The sequence below is a fragment of the Lolium perenne genome, chromosome 4 (assembly GCF_019359855.2).
Source record: "Lolium perenne isolate Kyuss_39 chromosome 4, Kyuss_2.0, whole genome shotgun sequence".
Lineage (NCBI taxonomy): Eukaryota > Viridiplantae > Streptophyta > Magnoliopsida > Poales > Poaceae > Lolium > Lolium perenne.
In genome coordinates, this window is record NC_067247.2 from 148153869 (window position 1) to 148175280 (window position 21412).

The 21412-nt window shown below is 44.5% G+C and overlaps 1 pseudogene; it reads right to left on the minus strand.

The window, feature by feature from the left end:
• Positions 1-9343: 9343 nt before the first annotated feature.
• Positions 9344-16981, minus strand: LOC127347467 (protein STRICTOSIDINE SYNTHASE-LIKE 4-like; annotated as a pseudogene).
• Between the last annotated feature and the right edge of the window lie 4431 nt (positions 16982-21412).

The following is a 21412-nucleotide window of genomic DNA, read 5'->3' on the forward strand; positions in this document are numbered from 1 at the left end:
TTATTTCTTTTTGATATTGTAAAGCTCCATGTGCAGAAATGTAGCTACACTGGGGGTTCACTCGTGTATCCTCGACAGTCTAGCGGGCTTCTCGAAGGAGTCCAAAGACGCGACCGCACCTCGAAGTCCACCCGCAGCTCCGTGGATACTCAGGCGGACCGCTGCCGTATAACTTCACTCACGTCATGGAAGCAATAATGTCTTAGGAGTCCACGGCTTTGGCGAGTCTCTCATGCCCAGGTCAGCCTGCTACTCGCACTGTGGACTATGGCTGCTATGATGGTTGCTGCTATGCGAAATGCTATTGCTTCCTATGATTTTATTCTTGGTTGTAGTTGCTTGATTATTTACAACACTGAGCGGGTTACATGTTAATTGTGAGAAGCTCAATTAGGCCAAATAGGGAGTTCACTTTCCTGTTAAAAAAGATAGCAGAAAATGCCCTCAGTGCACCTGTTAGTTTTAGGAAGTTCACTCATTCGGTTTAGACAGTGCACTTGTTATTTATTTCCATCTTGAAATCAAATTTTTAACCGAAGTTCTGGTCTATTGTTGACAAAGTTCATTCCGAGTTAATTTCATCCCTAAAAACTAAAGTACACTCTGCAAAACCACGACGGTTCTGCTATCAATCTGTTTCAACTAGAAAATGTAAACCGATCAACTGATCTTGGCCAATGAAACAGTAGATAACGGTGGACATATGTTTGCTCATAAATTTGGGCAATTCGTTTTCTTTTGTCGCAGGTTCAATTCATTTGCACTTGAAAGTTCACCGCTGCCTCGTGAATTTATTCTTGGCCGTACTAGTTTGTGTTTCTTACATGATCGAGCGGTTCACTTTATAATCACGAGCAGCTCGATTTGGCCAAAATAGGGAGTTCACATTCTTGTTAAAAAAGATAAAAAGCAAAATTCCCTTTGTATAGCTTTTATTTTATGAAGTTCATTCGTTCGGTTTAGAGAGTGGTCATGTTTATTTACTTCCATCTGGAAATAGAAAATTTAAATCGAAGTTCGGTTGTACTGTTAGCAAAGTTATTTCAAGTTAACTTCATCCCTAAGAATGAAGAACACTGAAAAGTTAGATTCGGGTGAGAACTCGCCCTGTACACACAGCACGAGCACATGCCTCTCCGCCAACATGCCCTCCATCAGCACACTTTATAATCACATTGGTGTGATATCTGAAATTCTGGAGTGTTGTTTGATATCTTTGTTAACGGATGATTTTGAACCAACTTATTACCCCATTGTTTTAGCGTGCCATCGGTCTCTTGTGTTATTGTTGTTGAGGTGGTGAACTGCTTCTTTTATTATTGGCATACATATGATCTTTGTGGCTCCTCTTACCAGCGACCTGTGCATAACTCGGTTGAAAGATGAACTCTGTAGTTCATCATTGCAAGCGAATTTATTTAGCAGTTGACTGATATTATATCGAAAGTTCAGACACATAAATAGGCGAAGTTCATTTTGATCAATATGGTTTATAATTTTGTTTTGATGAAACACACATTAAAGGATGCTTTTAAAAATGTTCTCTACGAGATACTCACCTTTGGACAAATTTTTCTGTAGAAAACAAACTGCAAGATTTCAGTGATTCTCAGCTGCCTATCTATGGTCTGTGTATCACTACTAATTCATTTTTATCGTTTCCAAGGGAGTTCAATTCGTCCGAAGACGAAGTTCAGTATAAGAGAAATAGCTGCTGGTGCCGAGTGAGGGAGTTAGCTTCTACTTTTTTGTGGAGTTCACTTTGTATAACAGTAGAAGTATAGTCTGTAAAGTTCTTTTTCTTGTTTATTCATTTCCGTGTAAATGGTAGTAGTTTCTCGCCAGTATTCACAGAAAAAAAGAGAAATATCCGCTGGTGCCAAGTGAGGGATTTTGCTTCTATTTTTGTGGAGTTCACTTCGTATAACAGCAGAAGTCTAGTCTGTAAAGTTCTTTTTCTTGTTTATTCATTTCCGTGTAATAGTAAATATTTCATCGAACCTGAGTTTCATTGTATGCAAGAGTTCATTTCATTCACGAGAGGAGTACACCTCATCCCTAAAAATCAAAATCAGATTCCACTCCACAAATTAATAATGCTTGCAGTATAAAAGCAATAGATTTCACTCCAGGATAGAAGTTTGCTTTATAAATTATATTAAAATTCACTTTGTAACAAGCAGAGAAATAATTCACTGTATGAAAACTTGATGTCCAATATGCAAAAAAAAAATACCGGAGTATACAAAGAAATTTGGAACATATATAGCCAAATGTGAGTTGCAGATTTGTGACCGAGAAGATAAATTAAGAAGTTAATTTTATTAACATGGGGAGTTAACTTTTATATTTTTGGGGAGTTAACTTTTATATTTTGGGGGAGTTTATTTTGTCTAGACGGCTGATGAGAAGTAGGAAATATACTTTGTGTAAAGTGCGATTTCACTGTTTTATTAGTGTTGGGATTCATTTCATGTTCTCTGTTTTTATTTCACAAAGTGAACTAAGTAGCTCAGTGCACGTGACATTGAAGTTCACTCTACAATACATTAGGAAAAACATCGAGAAACTTAGAAAACAAATCTTCCATATTAAAATCTTCTCTTGAATTTGTAAGAATTTTGAAAACTGATTTATATGAAAAGATGCGGAATTTGCATAGATTTCCAATGGTATATTAGTTGTATCATTTCAGGTTACAGTTTGAAACGAAAACGAAATGGCCAGGTGCAGCGAAAATAATCTGTACCGCGATCGGAAGTTCAGTAGCACCTACTAGGAAGTTCGCCTATATGTCAGAAGGAAGTTCAGCCTCTCCATTTTTACGGGCGGAAATCCTATGTACTCAATTCATCCCTACAAGCTACAGTTGACCAAATCGACCCCTGCCTTGAGTAGTTGACATCTATATGATCCTAATTTCACTCTAATATGCTGCCTCGCCCCAAGTGAGCACCCAAGCCATGTCAATTTTGAACCCGTGGCGTGCCGATGAACATCTTCTTTTTAGTATATTTAAAATTACTTTAAAACTGTTAACAATTTGGAAAAATGTTCAGCATGAAAAAGTTGCACATTTTTCATAGCTTTCCAACGGTGTATCATATCTATCAATCTGACGAGTGGTTTGAAAATAGTGTCCAAATATAGTACGAAAATTGAGAAGTTCACGAAAACAAACTTGAGTATATTTAAATCTGCTCTTAAACCGTATAAAATTTAGGAAAGCAATCTGAACGAAAGTGATGCGCAATTTTCATACCTTTCCAATGGTACCTCATATGCCTCAATCCGGCAAACGGTTTGAAAATAGCGTCCAAATAACTTTACGAAAACAATGAATAGCACGAAAATAGAGTTTAGTATATTTGAAATTATTTTTCAATTACACCGAATTTGGGAAAACTATGTGAACAATAAAGTTGCGAAATTTTCATATCTTTCCAACGGTATATCATATGCATCATTCCGACATTCAGTTTATTAATCACCCTTGAAACACTGTCCGTCGAAACAAGAAATTTTGTGTCCCGCCGAGAAGTTCACCCTCCGTGCAGCGGGAAGTTCAGAAAGGGTTCGAGAATAGTTATTCTCGAACCGGTTCGAGAATAGCAGACCTATATATATATATATATATATATATATATTCCAAGTAATAATACCAATCAGCAACTACAGAAATGCTGCAGTTCTGAGAGCAGGTGTCTGCTCGAATCCACCTAAAATATACATTAAAAAATCTAGTTATAACATGTTGATTTTGTCATCATAATTAATACAACCACCTAACATACAAGGTCATCACTTAATAAAATCCACCTAAGGTGCGCAGTCATTTTTTCAACAAATTATACCATTTGCTCATATGTTAAAAGTTCAATAATACTACATTACACTACAACATGCTGCTGATATAAAAATCTCACTTCACTCTACATGCTAACCTAATGTTACTTGCCTAATTACAGAGTAAGATACACTACACTACACCAAAATTAGCAAGTGAAAACAACATGCATGCAGCTCACGAGAGAAGAGAGAGTCAGCTCACCTTCATGTACTAATCAAAAGCATGCATGCACTTAACCATCAAGCATGCAACTTTATGGATGCATGGAGGATGCTGGTTCTCTTCTGCTTCTAGTCAACTCCCTACGAGAGGCGCTGCTCGTCTGGGAAGAGAGGATGCTGGTTTAAAGCATGCAGGTATGTGAGCTCGTCTGTGAAGAGAGGCTGCTGCTTTATAGCATGCAAAGACACAAGCTGAGTGAGCAACTACTGCTTTAAAGCATGCAGAGACCGAAGCTCTTTCGGTGTTGTAGTTCATGTATCAACGACGGACATCGCTTCATGTCTCAGAATCACACTGTACAGGACTGATAATTACGCAAAATGCCTGGGAATCAGCCCAGTTACACCCATACTGATAGTGGCAGCTCATTCACGGGCCAAAGCCAAAAACATAGGGAATCATCCCACGTCAAAGAAAAATATTCGTGGGAATCAGTCACACGCACAACGAGGCGCAAGCCTGCTGTCTTTGTCCCCCATGCCGGCTACTTGCCTCCACGGCTGGTGGAGGCAGGCGCCACGCCAGCGTGCCGCCGCGCCCTGTGGCGGCAGGGCCCACCAAGCTCGATGGCGCTAACGGCCGACGGACGGCGACCATGGCAGGCGGACGTGCCGCCACACGCAACGACGGCAGGTCTTGCCGCCACAACCGGCGGCGGCACCTTCCACGTGTCGCCTGGCTAGCGTGCCGCCGCGACACTTTTGCCATTTACACTTAGGGGTGGTCTTTTTTGGTATTTCAGTGGGGCATGTGGTTCTTTTTGACAAAAATTCTAAATTTCGTGCGACATAAATGTTTCTCATTTGGAACCTCTAATCTCCTCAAAGCACTCTTCGACGGAGAAGTACCAATGTCACTATGTGCTCTCTTATACACGTGCCCACAGTGAAACTATATAAAAAAGAAAGAAAGAGTCAAGGCTCGTATGCACCTGCACTGAAATCTCAATAGTCATCGCACGAACAGGTATTGTCAGTTGGACAGTTGTCGTCCCGTACAGGCAGCGGTTACCGTATCCCACACGTATGATAAAAAGGATTACCCAACTACCCTAGCCAGCAGCGATCGATCGGCGGTGCCTATATATTTTTTTTTTTTTGAACAAAGAAAAGCCCCGAAAGGGCTAGATAGCTGCATTAATATTGAGCGGTGGCTTACAGATTACAAAGGGACCAACTGAAAAATAAAAATTACAACCACATCCCAACAGTTTACAGAAAGGACCCTGGACAGTATTTCGAGAACGCAATCGAGTCCCGCACCACCGCCTGGATTCGCCGACGAGGAGCTTCGAGATGCAGCCAGCAACATCGCCACCGGGGACTGCGCCACTTGGGACGACGCCGCCATGAGAGGCCGCATTGAAGCTCAGACTGCCTCCCATTTGGCATGCTTGCCGGGAGGAAAGACATGGACGACGCTGGACAACTGCCAGCGTTGGATCTTCGCACGGCCGCCTTTCGGCCAGAAGAGTCGGCAGCGGGACGGCATGCTGCCGTTGGAGTGCCACCGAGTAAGAACAACAAGATTGAGCAGCTACACAATTTCCCTGCATAACCCCAAAATCGAGCACAACAGCAGCAGTTCTAAATCCACCTTCCGATTCACCTCCATGGTGACTCAAGAGAAGCAGAACGAAAGCCACCGTGGCTAGATCTGAGGCTTGGAAGAGCTTATTTAGAGGGAGGGCCGCAGCATCTCCACCTCCCATCACTGGCTCCGACCTTTGGAGCGCCATGGAAAGTAGAAGCACCACGACCAGGCACCAGATGCAGCTCCCATGCTCCAGCGACCATCTCCCCTTCGGCATCACGCCAGACTCCACAAGGGTAAAACAACGACAACCTAGACTACTATATACAGGGAGCCAACCACCTACTCCATCCTCTCGCCGGCCAGCAACGCCGCCGGAAAGGGAGAAGGAGAGGGGCGGAAGCGGAGCTGGGAAAGCGACTCTCAACGAGGCGTGCGAGAAAAAGAAGAGTTGATAGGGCCAGAACTGAGTGTGATGCCTATATAACTTCTTGCACGCTCAACCTAATAACCTAGGCACGTACGTACGTACGGGCAGGTCGTGGATCCAACAGATCGATAGATACACATCGATGACAGCTACCAGTGCGGCGGCGCCGGTGACGAAGGAGAGGCTCCTCATCACCGCCAGGCGGGCAGGTCGTGGATCAAACAGATCGATAGATACACATCGATGACAGCTACCAGTGCGGCGGCGCCGGTGACGAAGGAGAGGCTCCTCATCACCGCCAGCGATCCCGAGGCTGGAGAAGCGAGGGCGGACGGCGACCAATGCAGCAGGCAGAGGTTCCTGTGCTGGTGTACGCTGTTCAACCTCCTCCTCGTCGTCGGCTCCACTCTCCTCATGATCTTGGTCCAGCAGCCCGCGGCCGGACGCGCCGTGTTCGTGGCCACGCGCGTCCTAGGCTACTCCGGCCTGGCCGCCTCCCTGTGCCTGGGAACCCTTCTCACTCATCTATGGAACGCGGTTTTTACGGGTCATAGAACCGACCAGAGGTTGATAGACTCCTTCATGTTCTTCTTTCGAATGGGTTGATTGATTTGGCTGCGTTGCGTCTGCACTATTTCAATCCACGTAAACATATTCTCTTTTGTTATGTGTATATGGGTGATCGAGTTTGTATTATGCTCCCTCGTTCTCAAAGAAAAATATCCTAGTAGATTTATTTAAATTCAGTCGTATTTTTACACTATAATCCGTTTTTTAAACGAAGAAAGTATTATATATTCAGCATTCCATATGTAATCCATAACGATGGGTCGCACCAAGCTCCTTGTTTTCTTTCTTTGTGTAACAGAGAAAAACACTCACTATTCTCATATGTTCTGTTAAACAATTTTCGCTTTTGTTTTGACTAGGAAAATTGCCCGTGGGTTGCACCGGGTTGATTTTTATTGAACATCGCAACTATTTAACCCAAAAAAAAAAAAGAATTCGCACCAAAGCTAACCAAACTGTCCCATAGCAGATTCTTTTATATCTAACCAATACGTATATAGCAGAATTAACAACAGATTGAAACTCCAGAATTAAGAATCAGAAGCTACTTTTCGATGTATGGCTTGGTAAAGAAATTTCAGGTTTCTTGACAGATTATTGCTTTCAATTATCCATAGCACATGCTATGAAATTCAAGTAGTACATCCGTTCCAAGCACCCTGTGAATTAATCTCCTGACCGAAGCCATGAATTATCTAGTGTGTGGACGTTACCCGATACCGTACCAGTTGTTTGGGAACATTTTGCTGACCATCGAGTACATGTTTTGCCGAGGCCATCAGTTACATTAGCTGAAGATACACAATTACACTGATTTCGTTGTAGCACTGCACTGACAGAAACAGAAAAGAGAAGCAGCGCACGATGGAGATGCCGCCGGCCATGGGAACCACGAGTAACGCCGGGCGCCGATTTTCAACACCAATCCGGCCGGACGGAGCCTGGCTTGTGAGGCCCGACCTGGATCCAAAATCAGGCTTCATCAAACCGGTACTGGAGTCTGCATCGACCCTGCAGCATAGCGGGGTCTTCCTCCGCCTCCATGTTCACAGAAACCGAGGCGCGGCTGTTGGGATCTTGAGATTCACGCCCCTAGAGAAGTCGGCGCTCATCCCATTGACCGGCTAGTGCGGAGCTGCAGTCGTGCAGGCGGCTCTAGCCACCAGGGCCTCCAATTCCGTACCAGGTCGAGTAAATCGGATACTGCTGGCTTAAATCGGCGACGGGTGCAAAAGGTTGATGTGTGAGCAATCCCTTGTCGGCGGCGACGGGTGGCCTCAGGCGTCGACGATGAACCGGCTTCTGTTCGGCGGAGTGGGGTTGCGCCGGTAGCCGGCGGAGGCTGGCGAGCCGCTCGGCGGCGCACGCAGGGCTCTCATGGGGAAGCCAGGGCCCAGGGGTGAGGCAGTCAGGGGTGTCCCCAGATTTTATTTTCTGACGCGAACCGTTATTTTGACTTAACGGTGGCATTGGTGCGTAATTTATTAGAACTTTAGGGGTAACAAAAAACGGACGAACAAGAAACCTTATTTTCTTTATTATTAGGTATAGATAGTCTGTTGCTTGGCCGCGTGCCAATTCCAGGTAACATCAACAATCGTAGTGTAGACAAAAAAAAATTATAACTTGACCAGGCCAAAGAAATATGATGCATACTCTTATGTTGGTAAATTTTCCATTTGGCGTTATAGTTAGGATGCTTTTATTTACATTTGCATAGTATATTATTTAGATGGCTAAAAGGGGCACATTTACGAAGACTAGGAAACATGGTCGCGCGTTGCAGCAGGAGAGAATCACAAAATGCAACACCAAACCTGAAAAAGCACATCTCTAATTATGCCAAAATTTATATTTATAACATCACCTATGCACAATCATCGTAGCTTCGGTCATTGTACCACTGACATTAATCTCCACACTCTAGAAGATAAGTTAGTCTCAAAACAACTAGTTGTTACGAAAAATAACAAAGATGAATTTTAGAATCCTTTAAAAAAGTATACATAAACTAGTTGTTACGAAAAATAACAAAGATGAATTTTCACATATTTTGTAAAAGAAACTGCTATGTTTCGGTAAAGAAACTCTAGATTTTGCATACAACATCATTTCGAAAAAAATAATATGAAAAGGCATATACACAAAAAGTTACATCCAAATTCAACAACCTATGTACATTTGCGATTTTTTTAGAATCCTCAAACTTGAAAAGGAAATTCGAGTTTTCAGATTTAGATTTTGCTAAAAGAAAACCAAAGGGCCTCACTTAGGGGTTCGTGATGGGTAACCTCACTCTAATTTGAACACCAGCAAGACTCTTTCTCTTCTTCTATCCACCAGAAACCTTATCCCCGTGTACATCCACTCTTCTTCCATCCATCATAATTTGAACACCAGAAAGCCTCACTTAGTCGTTTGATTTATAAAAACATATCTTATAGAAATTAATCCTATAGAAAATTTGTAGTTTTTTTTATAATGGGCGCTTTTATTACTCATAACAAGCAATTACACCCGTCCTCTGCATAATCAAGATGCACACAACCTTGCATAGAAAATTTGTAGTGCAAATTATATAGGAATAAAACATTAGGTAATACATTATGCGAACTTTTCTTTGACGCAATTAAATACAACTCATCTTGCTATATGATTCAATCATATGTTTTTCCTACTCCTATAATTTTCCTATCCTATGAATCAAAGGAGCCCTAAATGTCTAGGATGAAACCACCTCATGCACCTGTGGTGATATACAGATAAATCCAAGCTGGTGAGATCGGAGGGAGGCGAAAAACTGGGAGAAGTGCAATCCAGAAGGAGCCGTCTGACGCTAGACGGATGTTATCCGGACACCCGGGGAGGTTGTCGATGAAGGTCTCCGCTCGGCCAGCATTGTCCCCTTTCAGCCACAACTTGGAGCATCTGAACCTGGAGCTCGAGAGATGAGCGATGAGCCGGCAGATGTGTGTGTTGGATTTGTTCATGTACTTACCCCAGGACTCGCAGATGACTAGGAAGGTATCGTCCTGGGAGAAGGCGACACCGTTGGCGAATGTGTTGGAATTTGGCCTTGGACCCCAGCCCATGTCCCAATACAAATTCTAAAATTCTCTTTACCCATGTGAAAATGGTAAGGGGTGAGACTAAAGTTTAGTCCCACATTGCTAGTTGGGAGAGAGTTTGAGTGGTATATAAGGTGGGTTGTTCTATTCCTATACTCCTAGTAAGTGAGTGAGAAGAGAGAGAGCCCTCGCGCACTCCTCCTCCTCCGTTGCCCGCCTCATCACGACACGGGTTGCGGGAATCTCGCCAAGCTTATCTTTTTGCCCACGACATTCCCGAACCGCACTATATAAGCGCGAACGCAAACCCTAGCCTGTACGAGACACCATATGCGACCACCTCTTTCCAGTTTATTGCGCCGCTGCTTTCGTCTTCCTCATCCAGTCCTTCGACGTGCACCGAGCGGCGGGACAGTAGGCCTCCGGAACCCTGCCTCTTGTAGACCTGTACGGGTGAGGGGCAATCAGGTATTTGGGGAGCGCTTACGCGCGACTACTGGCGACACGACATCATCGAATGACGACTTCCCGAACGACGATTTTTCCCAGACATCGACAACCTCTTCGGCAACTCAGCATGGGTGACAACCAGGATGCTGCTGCCACCAACGTTGGACGGTACACGTTTCTGTCATCCTCGTTTCAGATCTTACTATAGTTTCTAGTACTGCTGTTTGGAGTAGATGCGATAGGTTTATCTTGTCTAGATGCTATATGTTCATCTACTCTGTTGATCTGCATGATTAGTATATCTACTGTTTATGTAGTCATGATTTATCAACTGTTAGTTCGAATTAATTCATATGATAATTTGCTTATAAGGTTGTCAATCAAGACGGACGCCTTGCCGGTGCTGGGTTCATACTTGAGGAGGCGACCGGTGGAGCCGGCCTCCAAGTAGTCGAGGAACCACTGGCTGAGGCCGAACCTTGAGTTGCTATCACTGAAGTAGACTGTGCCGTCGGATGCCTCGACGACAGCATCAGCGAACCTGGCGATGGGGAGACAGTTGGTACAGGTTAATTTAGGTTAAGAGAACCTGACTCAAACAATTCTGGTTAAATCAGGGCAAAGTAGTATGTTTTTTTTTTGACAGGAAACATAGCTTTATTGATTAACTCACATCAATACAAAAAGTACCTCGGATGAACTCCGGAACAGAATAAAAAACACAACTAGAGTTTACATCCAAGCTAGATTTAGCTAACAAATGAGCTGCCTGATTAAAAACACGCTTCACATGTCTGAACGAGATCGACGTGAAGCCTCGCCCGGAAGCCTTGATCTCAGCGACCAACATCCCAACAGCAGATCTATCCATAGTCGACGAATTTAGTCGCTGCACCAGCGAGAGACAGTCAGTCTCGAAGATGACCTTGTCCATTCCCTCGTCTCTTGCTAGCTGAACCGCTCGTCGGAGAGCCACGGCTTCCGCGAGCTCCGGGGATGAGAGCCCCACACCATGTTGACGACAGCCCACCACAAAAGCTCCATGATGATCGCGCAAAATAACTCCAGCTCCTCTACACCCGGCCTCCTTAAAGATGGCCGCGTCCGAGCTAACCAGAACCGTGTCCGGCGGCGGCGGTGTCCATGTTGTTGCTGCTGAAATGGACGCACACCTATGCTCGGAGACCGGTTTGAACAGATTTTGCTTGATCAGATCAATATACGCTAGGATTTTACGTCCAGTGCGACATGGATCAGGCTTCACGTCCGAGTTACGAGCCTCGTTCCGTGCCTCCCAGATATGCCAAAATCCAACCGTGAGTGTCGTCGCTTGGAGGTCAGATGCTCGGCCGAGGAAGTCGAAAAGCCAATTCTTGTTAGACGCGAAAGCTTTACGTTCCAGCTTCAAAGGAACAACTCGCTTAACCTCCCGCCAAACCGTGCGTGCAAACTGACAGAGAAGCATCGAGTGAGAGATGTCCTCCAACCGTCCACAGAAAATACAAGACCCATTCGCAGGGATCTGGCGCTTGACAAGCTGCACACCACTAGGCAGGCAGTCCTGGGCAAAACGCCACATATGAATATTCATCTTTCCCGGGGCCTTGACCTTCCAAATGGCTTTCCAATCTTTCTCATTCACGGTCCAGGTCGATGCCATGCCTCTTTTTGTTCTGCTCTGGGCCTTGAGAAATTTCTCCGAACGAGCCATATTGTAAGCCGATCTTACGCTGAAAGTGCCATGCCGTGTATGAGGCCAGAAAACATAATCCTCCCCTACAAGCCCTGATATCGGTACTTGCATGATCTGTGCTGCAGCTTGAGGATTGAAGAAAGCCTGGACACTCTCAGAAATCCATGTACCCGTCTCTTCGTCAATAAGACAGTGCACAGTTGCTTGATCAGGAATCGGCGAGATGGGTTTTAGGAGCGCTGGTGGGTACTGAGGTACCCAAAAATCCTTCAAAATCCTCACTGTCCGTCCATCGCCAATACCCCACTGCACGCCTTGGGCAAGTAACTCTCTGCCAAACAAAATACTGCGCCAGGTATACGACGCCGATCTTGGCTTAGGAGCGTTCCAGAAATCAGAGTTCGGGAAATACCTGCCTTTAAGCACACGAGCACACAACGAATCTGGAACGGTAACAAGTCGCCACCCCTGCTTAGCTAGCATCGCCTGATTGAAGAGAACAAGATCACGAAACCCCATCCCTCCCATAGACTTAGGAGTAGACAACCATTCCCAAGATCGCCAATGCATTTTCCTTTTTCCATTTTCAACTCCCCACCAAATGTTTGCAATGATCGACTTGATCTTATCACAAGTCATCAGTGGAAGCTGAAAGCAACTCATCACAAAAACTGGAATGGCTTGAACTACTGCCTTGAGCAAAGCCTCATTACCCGCCCGAGACAAAGGCCTGTCCGATAAACTATTAACATACTTCCAGATCTTGTCATAGAGAAACCTGAAGGTAGCAGTAGGGGATCGGCCAACCATGGTAGGCATACCAAGGTAGAAATCATTCAGTTCTTCACTTTGCACCCCTAGCTTCTCCTTAACTCTCTCTTTCACTTGGCCAGCACAAGCCTGACCAAAGAAAACCGAAGATTTCTCAAGGTTAATTTTCTGACCAGAACCATCACAATAAACCTTGAGAGTATTTTGAAGAGCCTCAACACTCCTATCATCGCTTCTTGCAAAGAAAATGCTGTCGTCTGCAAACAGTAAATGGGAGATAGGGGGACCGAGTCGACCATTGCGGATTCCATAGAGCTCACCTCGATCCTCCTTTTGTTGCAGTAAACATGACAAGCCTTCTGTGCAAAGAAGAAACAAATATGGACTGATTGGGTCTCCTTGACGAATTCCCCTAGAAGGTACAACCGGTTCTGTTAGTTCACCATTCACTCTCACTGCATAGCGAACACAAGTAACACAGCGCATGACCGATTGTACCCAGTTGCGATGAAAACCAAGCCTACGCAGACAACCATGCAAATAGCTCCACTCCACCCTATCATACGCCTTCATCATGTCAATCTTTAGCGCAAAGAAAGGCCTTTTGGAGTTTTGGTTTCTGATCGTATGTAGGCATTCATAGGCAATCAAGGCATTATCTGTGAGTAAACGGCCGGGAACAAAAGCACTCTGGTGCTCTGAAATGATCTCAGGCAAAATCACTTTCAACCTATTAGCCAAAACTTTGGAGGCAATTTTATAGAGGACGTTGCACAAGCTGATAGGACGGAAATTTTTAAGATCCTTGGGCTTGGCAACCTTTGGGATCAACACAATAATGGAATCACATAAACCCTCCGGCACCTCTCCTCCAGAAAGAAAACTCCTCACTGCAGCACATATATCTGATTTGAAGAACTCCCAGTGAGTTTGATAGAACAAAGCCGGAAACCCATCCGGCCCGGGCGCCTTGGTAGGCCCCATCTGAAAAAGTGCAGCCTCAATCTCATCATCCGTATACGTTTTACATAGATCAGCGTTCATGTCAGCTGTAACCTTGACTGGAATCGAGTCGAGAACTGCATCCTCTGAATCACAATTTTCAGACGTGAAAAGATGTTCATAAAACTGTTGAACCATACCTTTCATCTCCCCCTGTGATTCACATAGTGAGCCATCTTCCCTGCGCAGCGTTGAAATCTTATTTGTGCGCTTACGGGCAGATGCTCTAGCATGGAAGAAAGACGTGTTGCGGTCACCCTCCCGAAGCCACTCCACACGAGAACGCTGCCGTGCCATAATTTCTTCACAATCAAACAGCTCACCCAGCTTATGTTCAATATCCCTTTCTTCCTTCAAACTTGCATCCGATACCGGCTGCCCCCGGAGGAAGGACAGTTGCTGCTCATACCGTCGGATTTGTTTCCGAACTGAACCAAAAGTAGCTCGGCTCCAGTCCTTCAAAACAGGCCCCATTCGATTCAGCGTCGACCAAGTGGAGCGAAGGGAAGGGACACCCTCCCTACTCGCTGACCAGGCCGTCTCAAGCACCTCTTTGTATTCCGGTGCACACCGCCACATTGCTTCATAACGGAAAGCATGTGACACAGGTCGCTGCACCCCCTTCATTGGATCAAAAAATAGCTTAATCTTGATAGCATAGTGATCTGACGAGGTGGCAGTAATATTCTCAACACTGCAGTTTTCAAACATTTGGGAGAAAGCGTCATTTGCCACAGCTCTATCGAGACGGACCTTGACATGAGTATCGACATCTTGCCGATTTGACCAAGTATACTTCGGCCCTTCAAATCCCAAATCCGTCAAGCCACAGTCTTGCAAACAATCTTGGAATGCCGCAATCTGCTGTTCAGTCCTATCCCGAGGCCCCAAGTGTTCATCTTGGCTCAAGACCTCATTAAAATCACCGCAACATAACCAAGGACCATTCCAACTTGTTCTTAGCGAACGGAGATGATCCCAGAACAAATGACGAAGCTCACGTCTGGGTTCCCCGTAGATAAAGGTTGCACGCCAAGTGACTCCATCTTCCGGTGTAATGTGAGCGTCGATGCACCGGTTATTGAACCCCTTGATCGAGACAGTCATTGTCGACAACCAAAACAGACCCAAGCCTCCACTTAGGCCAACGCTGCTGACAGCAAAACATCCAGAGTAACCCAAGGACCACATGAAATTACGCACTCTAGAGTCCCTCATCTTCGTCTCAGATAGGAAGAGGAGGGCGGGACGATGAGCTTTCACTAGATAGCGCAGCTCTCCAACTGTCGCGTCTGTCCCTAGCCCGCGACAGTTCCAACATAGGACGATCATTGCGTCTGGCGGGGCTGGTCAACAGCTCCCGCCTGATCCGCCGATCCATTATCTCCACTCAATCTTGTTCTCTTATTGGAATCCTTGCTCAGGGCTTCCTCGGTGTGTACCTCACCAATACCCTGAGCAGACGAGTTTGAATGAACAACCAAAGCGAGCATATTAGAAGGACTCTCCTCCAACGGCGGAGCGGCCTTCGGCTTGTACACCTGCTTCCTCTTCCTGCCCGCTGTGGTCCGACCCTCATCTTGGCCATCATCCTTCCCTTTGCCAATATCCTTCCTAGTATTGGCAGTAGTTGTGCGGGCTCGAGACTGTCTTTTTTTTACCGGGGAATGCACCTCCGGGGATTCATCATTTTTACTCTGTTGTCTCGCAGCCCCACTTTTGTTGGCTGACTGATCATTTCTCCCACTCGATTGTCTAGAGGAATCCTGACCCTTTCCAGCTGATGCAGACCCAGAGTAGGATTTGGCCGCCTGAGCTGCCTTCTTCCTCTCATCCGGTGCACATAATTTATCCGCCGAGTACGGGAGCTTTCCCTCTGCATCTCTCTCCCCTGGATCTTTACATTCAGTAGAGGAATGACCAAAACATCCACAAGAGAAGCAGTACAACGGCAGGTTTTCGTACTGAACCTGAAACCATTCAAGAACATTCCTTCGCTGTGAGAAAACAGTGACTCCCCGCATAAGCGGTTTGTCAACATCCACTTCCACACGCACACGCATGTAGCCTCCCCAACAGCGCCCAGAATCATCACACTCGACCATCGGGACACTGCCATTGACACCCAGCGGACTAGCAATCACAGCACCCCATCTCTTATGCATGTACCCAAAGGGCAAGTTTATAATCCTAGCCCAAACCTTCAGACTGTTGAAATACATCTCGCTTGGCTTCTGATCAACGTCAAAATCCCGCAACAACACTGCATGCCTACCGACAACCCAAGGAGGGCCATCGACCACTCTAACCTTGTCTGCCTTCGTGTTGAATTCTGCCACAAAGATGTTCTCGCCAGCCGAATTGAATACCAAACCGCTTGGGTTTCCCCATGCAGGCCGCAGCGCCGCCGAGATTGTACTGATATGCAGTTTATTCGGAGACAACACCTTACCGACCACTGCCCATTGGGAGTGAACTTGGAAATCGTCGCCTCCGTCGTCTAGAACCACCGCCGCAGCCTCCGCTGCCGTCAGACGAAGGCGCCCCATCATCTCCGAGACATTATCCTCGGATCCAGTGGCCGCCGCCACCGAAGGGGAAGCCCTATCGCTCCCCACCGAACTGCCAGCCCCCACCGGGGGAGCAGGCACCACCGTCTTGCCACGTCCGTTCACCTCCGACGGGCCCGTCATCGTCGACTCCCTTCAATCCCGCAGCAAGGTCAAGGGCGGGTAGCAATCTACGAGAGCCCCTTGATCGCCCCGAACCTGCGCAGAGAATGAGAGAGAGAGAGACTCCAAGGGCACCCCGGCAGAACAGGATGCAAGGAAAGTGAGATCACCCTCACGGGAGGGTCTCAGATGGATTCCAATCCTAGATGGAGGCGATCGCCATGAGCGTCGCCCAAAGCCTAGGAGCGAGAAAACCGGAAACGCTGATTTTGATCCCGTGGGCAAAGTAGTATGTTGGAGCTGAAGATGAACGTCAGTCACCTGATGGTGGAGTCTTGGACTGTCGAGGTAAGGATGGTCACATGTCTCTCCTCCACTCTCAGTAACCCCTGAAAAAATCACACCAAAATTAACAATTGAGCAGGTGTCTCACGGCCACATGGCAGTTAACATTCACAAATTGATGACACAAGAGGATGATTTCTTCACCTTGTCAGCGTCACAGACAAGCATGCTACCGTCCGTGGAGGGCGCAATCCCGAGAAGGATTGTGCCGCCGACGAACCGCCAGTGCTCCCACGACCCGTTGGGTTGCATCCTCCGCAACCAGCCATCCCTCGTCGCTGTGTACGGCGTGCCGCCCGCCGCCGCATCCACCTACGCGTGCTCCGGCCCGCTCAGCTGCCCTTTCCCAAGCTTCTGCAGCCGCTGCATATACATCCATCGGACATGAGCTCCGATGTACATAAAAATTGATCTAAATAAACAGCTAATTAACTTGGAGTAGGTTATTGGTGTTAGATTGATCTCTCCCGAGTAGGCCTAACGGCCCACCGGGCCCCTTTGACCTGCGCCCTGATCGGGGGCGCCCAACCCGTTATGGTTGGTGGGCCTCTGTCGCCAGCGCTATAAAGAGAGGTGGGACCGGCGGCTCGCAGTACGAGGTTCACCGCGTTTGCCGTACGCCCCACCGACATACCAATCCGATCTAGGGTTAGCGATGTGCCGACGGGAAGCTACACCGCCATCTCCGCTCACCCACGCCGCGGTCACCATGTCGACGTCCGGAGGTTCCTCCTCCAAGGGAGAAGGTACACCGTATCTCTCTCTCTTTCGTTTTATATCTCCCACGCACAGTACAAGTTCAAGTTTTTTTTACAGAGATAGTATGATCCCGGCGTTAGATCTACACTAGTCGATCCTAGGGTTTCAACATTGGTATCAGAGCATGTTGTTAGATCGATAGATCTTTTGTTTTGGGTAGAAAATTCACAGAAACCCTAGATCGCCCCTTACCATATTTCGCAAAAGGAAAAGAAAAGCTCATCGCCAAAGTTTGTGCCGCCGCAAGGCCCTTCTATTCAGAGTTTTCTTTTCCCAATTTCCCTTTTTCAATCTGTTCTCTCTTCAGCAATTAGGGTTTTGCTAAGATTCAATTCTTCCTACTTGAATTCTTTGATAAGTTTCAATCTACTCCCACAAGAGACATGCAGCCCTTTCACATCAAACAAATTTGGGTGAAAAGGAGGACGGATCCCACAAGCCGGTGAAGAAGGAGGTTCCTACTCCGAACCCTTACAGGTATAATCTCCATGGATCTTCTCTCCAATTTGCTTCTAGGCTACCTCTATAAACGAGAGGGAGCAACATGAAGAAATTGAAGAAAGGATCACATCCCTTGAAAAGGTTTCTAAAGCCTGTGTTGAAACTATGAGTGAGGGGGTTGACTCTTACTGGTTGATGAGTAAAGACCTTGAGAAAAGGGTCGAAGACATCAACCAGAGAGTCGAAACCTTAACTAAAGTTGTTCTTGAGATGGCTGATGACAGGAAGTTGCTTGTCAAAGTAATCAAGAATTAGCATGATGACATCACAAAGTTGGCTACTCGTTTTACGTGTACAGCACACGCTTGCAATCTGAAGTGGGAAGACACCGTCAGTGGAGCATCCTTTGCACTAGAAGAAGAATATGTACATCAAAGGAGCTATGTGATCCCGCCTGGCTTGAGTCTAAGCTTGGGGAGATCATCCTGAACCTTGCAAACTCTATTACTAATTTTTAGCAAATTTGTCTTTAGCCATGCATCTTAGAATAGAAGCTCGTTGCATTATTATATCATGTATTTCCCTTGGAAAGAGAATGATTTTTATCCAATGAATCTTGAGTCATTATCCTATCTGAAGTATGATTGAATTATGATTATTGAATTAGGATGAATATAATTGTACTTCATCATGATAATGATTTTATGGTCCTCCACACCAGAAAGCTTTGATAGGATATAAGAAAAGTACTTACAAAGTATTTTATGATCATTGGTTCCTTCGTGTGAAAAAGAAAAAATTAGAAAGAAATAAAAATAAAAATGAGAAATAAAGAGAAGTAAAAGAAAGAAGAAGTGCGAAAATAAAAAGAGTTACTAGAAAGATCCGTGAAGAAAAGCTAACCTCATGATTTTATAATATTTGGATAAAGTATCTTCTTGTCTTTTATTAAACCTTGAAAAGTGTGGAGGCCTTTAAGTCATTTGATTGTGAGAATAGTATGGTGTCATTCATGCTCTAGTTTTACAATCGATGTTATAACCCTTGTTCTTGAAAAATGTCTCATTTGTTTTAACGACTCTGGCTCACAAACAAAGATGACTCTGTTCAGTAAGCTCATATCTTGCTCTGGGACGTGCAAGAGTCTAAGCTTGGGGACGTTGATGAGTGCATTTTTAGCATGTTTTTGCGTTACTATTTCATCAAGTTATCATCAAGTAGTGGTAGGTTACCGTGCCCTTTTATGCTTGTCACATCCCGGAATTTTCTAAATTTCGGAATGTAAAAGAAAATTTAATTTAATGCTTGATTGATTGAACTTGATTGAAAATTCACAAAGAATTAAAACTTTTTAAAGTTATTTACTAATTAATTTAAAAATAGTGTTTTCAAAAACTTTTGGTTTCAACGTATTCAAAATCAAACATATCTTTGCTTTCAAGGTTTTCAAAATCCTTAATGCATTTTTATTTGAGAAAACAAAACGTTAGAAAACTCTATTTGCAAAATATTGCCAAAGTTGCCAATTAGGCCAAGTGCAAATAATTATTAATTTATTTTCATAAACGGTTTTTAAACAGGTTCCTTGTTATCCTAAAACACTATTTTGATTTTTATAAATTTTTAGAAACTTGTTCGGTGAGCATATGTTGAAACTATCATATATGACCATAATGGCATAGTAGTAATAAAATAATATAAAATAATAATTTATAAAGTTTAAGTATTTGTTATCCTATAATGAGCAAAATAATTTTTCAAACTTGTAAAAATTCGTTTCACTTAAATCGGAATTACGAAACAAATTTTATAAAAGAAATAAATAAAGAGGAAAAGAAAAAAAAGAAAAAATGGAAAACGGGCCGGCCAGCCGGACCGACCGGCCCAGCAAGTAGACTCAGCCCAGCCGGACCGACCGGCCACGCCCGAGCGAGCTCATGTTCGTGTCTGGCACGAAACAATTTTCGTTTTGTTAGAACTTATCTCCACTTAAACGCATATTTCGACATGTGCCTCGCTGCTTACAGCAGGTCTGTTCATCGACTCACAAAGCCTCGTTGGCGATGGTGCTTTTTTGGATCTAATAACGATGGAGGTTCGGCGTCTCTTCTTGCGTTCGTCTCGATGGCGCTGGAATTGGATGGCGGCCGCTGGCTACGGTGGTTGCAGAAAATTCTAGGGATCGTTTTGTATTTCTCGATCTTTTAGGATTTTATCTGCAAATTCAGGATAATCATTTTATCCCGGTTTGTCTGTTAGTTTCCACATGTGTTGCTTCATGTAACTTGGTGTTTGATTGATGAAATATGTGGTTGCTCTCAAAAAAAACTTCAAATTCAGATCCGTTTGTTTCCACGCGTTCCTAACTACGAGACCCACCTTTTCCACCGACCTATGTCCTATATAAATACTCCTCGAGGCCGCAGTTTCATTTTCCCTTTGCTCCTCTCGAAACCTAGATCAGAGAAATCTTAACTCGTTGTTTCGACCACTCAAACCACCTCAAATCGCTTCGGGCTCTACACGAAAGTTGTAGATCTCGTCGAGATCTTTCAATCCCGACCAAGCTCATCTCTTTTCATTCAACATACACGGACAATTTCGCATCGCAAGGCATCAGGTCTGACAAAGGGAATCTTCAATTAGTTCGTGCTCGTTCCACTAAATCTAAATTCCTTTGGTGAGTATGTAGATCTGATCATCCTCTACAACTTTCATGTTGAAAGTTTTTCGATTTGAAGTATGGATTTATCGCTCATCTACAGATCTATTTCAAGTCAACCGGAGCCAAATCGAGTTTCAAAACTATCTCGAATCGTCATGACTTCAACACAGAAGTTGTTACTCTCGTCAAGATCTTTCAATTGCCGCAAGTCTCACCTTGTTTCGTTCACCGAGCAAGGAGAAAAACTTCTTACAAGATTCAGATCTTATAAGGTATAACACAGATCTTGTCAATCTCATTGTCTCGGTGTGAAAAGTAATTTGTACGTTAGATATATCTACTCTATACAACTTTGATGTACAAAGTTTTTCCATCTGAGTAAATTTTTCTGTCAACCTTTATAACATCATCATGACATCAGCATAGTCAACTCAGTCCGGTCAAAGTCAAACTACAGTCAGCGGTACAGTCAGCAGTACAGTCAAACTCGGTCAAACTCGTTTTAAATTTAATTTTAAATGTCACATTATGTGTCTAACTTAGAAATTCACTATAAAATTATCTAGAGATCCAAATTTTTCAAATTTTATATCGTTGGAAAGCTTATAACATGTAGAATCCAAATATGCAAGAATACTGTATATGTTATGTAATAGTTTTCGAATCATAATTCAAATGATTTAATTAATCCTTTTACACTATAAAAATTATATAAAATAATCCACTGACCCAAATTTTATGATTTTGTACTTTCTGGAATCCTCAGAACATGTACTTCACCATGGTATTAAATTTGTACAACTTTGCTATGTGCACAAACTTGATACAATCAAATTCATTCGAGTCACTATTTTGATCATAACTTGAGTTATAAAAATGATTTTGGAGTGAACCCAATTGCATAAAACTTGTTTTACCGTACTCCATCCAATAACACCATT